This window comes from Anastrepha obliqua, chromosome 4 (genome assembly GCF_027943255.1).
Source record: "Anastrepha obliqua isolate idAnaObli1 chromosome 4, idAnaObli1_1.0, whole genome shotgun sequence".
Lineage (NCBI taxonomy): Eukaryota > Metazoa > Arthropoda > Insecta > Diptera > Tephritidae > Anastrepha > Anastrepha obliqua.
Window position 1 is genome coordinate 2,153,105 of NC_072895.1, and position 7,309 is coordinate 2,160,413.

The following is a 7,309-nucleotide window of genomic DNA, read 5'->3' on the forward strand; positions in this document are numbered from 1 at the left end:
AAAAATAGTTTTAGGCCATGACACATCAAACTAATTAATCGGTAGCCATCGCATTTGCGCGTTTTGATTTTTTGTAGAGGGACAAAACTTGATTGTAGCCATTCTTTTGGTTTCCTGCCAGAATCATAAAATTTTTTAAGCAATGTTACGAGTATTTCTATATTTTCATCGTTTCTTTGATTGGCATTCTGCGGAAAATAGGCTTTGACGAAAAAGAAATAAGAAATAATAATTTGTTTTGGAGTCAAACCGTAAATGTAAAACTGGAAAACGTTCTGTCCGATGATGTTAAAATTAAAAAAAAAGAGTGCAACAGGGATGCATTTTATCCCCAATGCAATGAAGAAGCTGTAACTTCAAACCATATGGGCATCAAAGTAAATGGAGAATTCATTAACAAGATAAGATTTGCTGATGATACCCTATACTGGCTGATAACATAGCTGATGTTCAACCTCTGGTACAAGCTGTCAGTGGAACAAGTCCCATTATGGCGTGCGCATTAATGCTCAGAAGACAAAACACATGGTTGCCTCCAAAAATAATCAACAACGGAATATAAATTTAAATATGGGAGTTCAATTCAAAAACTCTCATGTTTCAAATACTTGGGATGTTGGCTTAACGACAGCTGGTAAAGCGATAAAGCAATTCGCGGTCGGATAGAAGTAGCTAGAACAGCCTTTTACAACGACAAGAAGGTTTTCTGTAACAGAAACTTAAATTTAAAATTGCGGCTGCGGTATCTTATATGCTATGTTTGGTCTGTTTTCCGTGTAGAGCTGGATCTAGGGCACTGAAAGTTACATCTGTGAATAAGTTGGAGGCCTTTGAAATGTGGTGCTATTCAAGAATGTTTAAACTATCTCGGACACACAAGATTAGCAACGCAGAAGTTTTACGTATACTTAATGAGGAAAGCGTCGAAAAACGATATATTTCGAGCATATTATGTGCGGATTCAAATACGAATTCTTGCAACTCATTGTGCAAGGCAGACGTGGCATAGGAAGGACGCAAATGTCTTGGTTAAGGAACATAGACTGGAACAGACTGGGCTTCGGACAATTGGGCAACTCGTATAAGCAGCACGAAAGCGTGAATATTATAGTGATGTAGTAAACTAAGAGTTATGAACTTACAAATTTATAAAAATGTCCACAATACTATAATGCTGCAATCGCTAACATTCTGTAAATGGAATAGGCGAATAAGGAAGAAGAAGTCATAAAACAAGATATATTAGATTGGCTTTGGCTTTCCCTCTTTTTCAACAATTCGAACGCAGTAAAGTCGTCGCTGCAAAAGCGCTTTAAGTTTGAAATTAAATTCAAAGCCGTTTCGTTTCAGATAATTTCATTAGATTCTCAGTGCCAGTACTACGATCGTCAATAGTTTCCATGTTTTCATCAGCAACAAAATCCAACCCGAAATCTAGCTTTTCGGTCGATTTATTATTATTCTATTGATATAAATACATCAGAATTTGAGTTAGATTTCCCAAGGATTTTTGATAACTCAAATAACGAAGCCAGCGCTGATAACGTCAATTCATCTTCGGGCTCGTATTTAGTTGGCACATTTATATTTTTTCGAAATGTTTCTAATTTGTTTCGAAATGTGTGCTCAAAGTTTGGATGCCCATCTAATAGAGGTGTCCGTTCGAAGAGCTTTCACTGTATTACAGGGTAAGCCATGTAAAATTTGCTTTTTGAATCTGCTATAAAAAAAAACTAATCAATATTTTTTCAAACTTTTTTTTTTTATTTTGAAGACTTAACATTGACATTTATGAATGAAAAATAATATCGTTCAAATGACTGCCACGACTGGCTTTACAGTAGGTCATTCGATCAACCCAATTTTTAAGCACATTTTCGATTGTTTGGGCTCCAATTTCATGAATGGCAACTTCGATTTCGTGTTTTAAAGCATCAATCGTCTCTGGATGGTTCGCATAGCATTTGTCCTTAACGGCTCCCCACAAGAAATAGTCCAACGGGCTCACAGCTCCGAGGTGGCCAATTGATATCGGAATTTCGGCTGGTTATTCGGTTTTCAAAAACGGTGGCCAAAAATTCGAGTGTAACTTTGGCAGTGTGACAAGTTGCTCCGTCCTGTTGAAACCAAATGTCGTCCATGTCATCCTCTTCAATTTTTGGAAACAACTCGTTGAGCATGTCAAGGTAACGCTCGCCATTTACTGTAACCGCGGCTCGTCGCTCATTGTCGAATCAAAATGGCCCGATGATGCCGCCAGACCAAAAACCGCACCAAACAGTGACTCGTTGTGGATGCATTTGCTTCTCTACAGTAACGTGTGGATTTTCTGAGCCCCAAATCCGACAATTTTGCTTATTGGCGTAGCCACCGATGTGAAAATTAGAAAAGAAGAAGAAGACTCACCACTTTGGAAATAGGTTTTCAATATTTCCCAATTTTGTTCAAGCGTATAGCGTCCCATTTCGTAAATGTCAAACCTTTAAGTAAATTATGAACACATTTGACATGTCATTTGTGTTGCCATTCTCAAAAAATAGGTGGTACAAAAAGCAAATGCTATATGGCCCACCCTGTATATACCATTAGCAAATATGTAAATTTATCGATGTTATTAAATTTATAATGCGGTGCGGGTAATCATTTGAAAAAACAGAGGACAATTAACTCATTAAATTTTTTACTTGTCGCTAGAATCGATCCAAAGGCTTTCTGCAATAATTTGTTGAATGTACTCGTAACACTGGTTTAGATCTTACGAAATCTTCAACGGAGAGCAATGGGATACGGCCATATAAAGTTCAGCAGTTGCTTGTAAGAAAAGTGGAAGAAACGGGGACTAGTTATGATTCTAAATTCACTAGAAGCGCATCAGTTCAGTACGCACTAAAGTAATTTTTTGCAGGGTATATTATTTTTGAAATACAAATCTAACTTTCATGTGGGTACACTAACACACATGCATATGCATAAGTTTAAGAAAAAAGCCAGATAAATGCTATACCAGGCGACAATACAGGCAACTAAGCACTCGTCTAAGAGTGAGCAAATAACATACATGCGAGGGCTCTCGATAATATTATATTTGCTTATGTAGGATTTTATTTAAATTTTCATGCGAATATAAATGTACATTTCTGACTACAAGCTCATGTGTATGTATGATTGGGTATGTTTACTATATAAGCGTATACTTATATTTTCATGAGAGAAATGGTTTTTCGAAATCTTTCTCTTAATTTAATAACGTCGTTTAACTTAAGATTCGGTCTTAACTAACATGTAAATTAAGCCATGTGGTTTCCAGCTATATTAGAAGTTCATAAATAAAGTGCTAAAGTGCATGTGTGTGTGTTAATAAGCGTACATGTGTTTACTATTAGCTTAATTGAATTTTTGGATGAGCAGAAAATGAAAGATGAGAGGATTATCTGAGCTGCGCTGGTAATTTTCATTAATACGAGCCTTCACTGATTCACTTGTTATCCATTCCTAAGGAATCAAGGCATCACATGAAACTGTAGTCTATGTTTTGCAGATACACTCAGTTCAGTTCTAAGCTACATGTCGGGCTTTCTTTCATGAATACTTCTTTTAAATTGTTTATCTAGTCGATGGCCGGTTTACCAAATCGATAATGCATATGAGCTGGTAGCTGCCGTAGCCAAATAAGTTGGTAAGTGACTACCATTCGGGAGTGTGTAGGTTCAAATGTCCATGCATGAAACAGCAAAAATTATAGAAAAGGATTTCTAATAGCAGTTGCCCTTCGACAGGCAATGGCAAACCTCCGGATGTATTTCTGCCACGAAAAAAGCTCCTCATAAAAAATAATTGCCGTCCAGAGTTGGCCTAAAACTGTAGCTTCCGACATTTGTGGAATAACACGAAGACGCACACCAGAAATAGGAGGAGTAGCTCGTACGTATAGTCGTATAAGCTAGTAGAGTCTAATCTATATAATCAATATATACCTAATATTAACAAGTCAAATATCGCGAAAGCAGTGTCGTCTCTTAATAGAAGCCAAATTCTCCTCGGCTTTTTGGTACGTTGCTTTTTAACAGCCTCGATAATTCTTTCCCACAGTCGCATAATAGACAATTGATCGCATCATCTGGCAACTATGGTTTGACAGCTGAGAATGGCAAACGCCAGAACAACGCTTTCAAATTGTAGAAGTTTACATATACTCTGTGGGCAAAAAGTAAGGTGAATTTGGTTGTAAAATGAAAAATCTTTATTTATTCTTGTAAGTCAATTTCATCCCCTTCAAAATAATCCCCTCTCGATGAAATACACTTATGCCAACGATTTTTCCAATCCCCGAAACATGCCAAATAGTCCATTTCCGGTATAGCCATCAGCACCTTCTTCGATTCAGCTTTTATCTCCTCAATCGACTCGAAACGCATTCCCCGGAGTGGTCTCTTGAGTTTTGGGAATAGCCAGAAGTCACACGGAGCCAAATCAGGCGAATACGGTGGTTGCGGAACGATATGCGTGGAATTTTTGGCGAAATGGTCACGAAGAACGAGTGCAGTGTGAGACGGTGCATTATCGTGATGCAAAAACCAAGAGTTGTTGGTCCATAATTCTGGTCTTTTTAGACGAACTGCTTCATGTAAACGACGCATAACACTCAAATAATATTCCTTATTAACAGTTTGGCCAGGTGGAAGGAATTCATAGTGCACCACACAACGACTTTGACGTGCTCTTTTCGGTCTGGCCTCGCCTTTAGCACGATATTCGCTTGATTGGTCGGTTGTTTCAGGGTCGTAAGCATACATCCAAGTCTCATCTCCCGTAATGATGCATTTGAGCTTGTCCTGATAGTCTGAAAGCATTGTTTCACACACATCAACGCGACGACTTTTTTCCAAGAAATTGAGACTTTTCGGTACCAAACGAGACTTGACTTTTCGTAGGCCCAAATGGTCTTTCAAAATGGTTTTCACAGATCCTTCTGATATTCCGATCATATCAGTAAGGTCTTTGACAGTCAACCGACGATTTTTGAGCACTAACTCCTTCACTTTATTTGACGTGTTGGTCATCTGTTGACGTCGATGGTCGTCCGGAGCGCTCCAAGTCATCAACACGTTCTCGACCCTCTTTGAAGTCTTTGTACCACTTATAAACATTTTTCTGCGACATGGTCGAATCACCAAATGCCTTCTGCAACATGCTAAACGTTTCCGCAGCCGAAATTTCATTCCGCAAACAAAATTTGATGGCACTTCTCTGCTCAATCAAATCAGACATTGTAAAAATCGAAAAATGCACTCTTGGTCGTTTGGTAAACACAAGCGTAAATATATTACTGATAATGACATTCACATGAAAGTTGGCCCAGATGTTATTAACAGTGCTGCCAACTCATGAAAAAAATAACTAGAGCGAAATTTTAATCCCGCGAAGTTTGACAAATAAATTCACCTTACCTTTTGCCCATAGTATATAATTGGCGCGTACACCCTTTTTGGGTGTTTGGCCGAGCTCCTTCTCCTATTTGTGGTGTGCATCTTAATGTTGTTCCACAAATGGAGGGACCTACAGTTTCAAGCCGATTCCGAACGGCAGATATTTTTTGTATGAGGAGCTTTTTATGGCAGAAATACACTCGGAAGTTTGCCATTGCCTGCCGAGGGACGACCGCTTTTAGAAAAATTTTATTGTAGAAGTTTACTTTAAAAAATAAAAGTAGATAAATCTGATCTCGCAGCTCATAGAGCGAGTTGTTGAAGAAGAAGAAATGCCGATTGGTCGTAGTTCTCAACTTGTTGGCTTTTGTCCCTCGACTACGTAGAAAATGTCACGTAGGGATATTGCAGCTCGCACAAGAATTGAAGCCAAATGACCATCGCTTGCATGCCATTTTTTTCTGATTGGGCTCCTTTAGATTTATTATTCAGATGTATTGGAAAAAGTAGTGAAAAATAGGGATTTTTGAAAATTTTCAATGGGCCATGTAACTCGTAGCCTCGGTGGACATACATATCTGATATTATTTTCGAAACATTATCTACCAGATTATAATATTTAGAAAAATATTCTGTTTTTTATTTGGTTTTATAATGTTGTACACTTAAGTAATTTAATTTTTTTGATTTATTTTGAATTAATATTATATTGTATTAAGTTAGTAAACATAAAATTAATAATTGTATGCATGCTCTGGCTTATTTAAATAAACTTACTTATACAAATAAAGGGTTTTCCAATAACAGGTGTTGTCTATCGCTATTGAGAGAAGATTTACTATTTTTATGGCCGGAATTGGGTGGTATTGATCTGGACAACATTATCTGGTTTATTTTCAAGAAGACGGCGCTATGTGCCACACAAGCAACGAAACCATTGATCTTTTACGGGAAAAGTTTCCGGACCGTGTTATCTCTTGAGGTGATCACACTTGGCCACCGAGATCTTATGATTTAACAGCTTGTGACTTTTTTTTTGGGGGCCACGTGAAAGAGAAGGTCTACGCCGACAGCTCAGGGTCAATTAAAGACCTCAAAGATGGAATTTGTGAGGCTATCAAGGACATAGGGCGACCACTTTGCAATTCGGTTATGGAAAATTTCATGAAAAGGATATTGTCCTGTAAGCGTGGTCGTGGTGGTCATTTGCCTGATGTTATTTTCCACTATTAACGGCATACTTTCCTCTTTATAATGAAATAAGCATCCGAAAATAAATAGTACAAAAATAGCATTTTTCTTTGAATATCAAAAAGTAATTATTCAATATAGTTTTTTATACTTAATTTTATTATTTTGTTTAATTTTTTGGTTTTTCGGTTTCTTTTATGCGTTTTCTGTAATACTTCGTTTTTGCTGTGACCGTCGATGCCAAGCAGCGATTAGGACAAAGCGTCCCGTTTCCTTTTGGTTGCCAGGTACAAACCTACCTGGTGTGAGTGGTGAGTAGGGTAGTGAGAACCCAGCATTAAGTACATTAATAAGGTATATTTATCATGTCCACAATAAATTCCTTCCAACAATATATCTGTTTTATATTATTATTTTAAGTTCTGAAGCTCTTAAGTAACACCCTTTGCTAATTAATTATTAGTGCTAGTGCCAACAAGGCTTAGGTTCTTGAATGTTTTATAGCTGATTTAAAATAGTTGCATTAAGCACTAAAGTACGACCGCAAACGAGTATGTCCGCCATATGACTATCATACATATCTATGTACGTATGTATGTACAGCTGTTGTCAGTTTTGTAGTTGTGAAATTGAAGTACCGTTAATATTATCCAACGCAGTGCATGGGCTACTTAATTCAAGGTAAATAAACT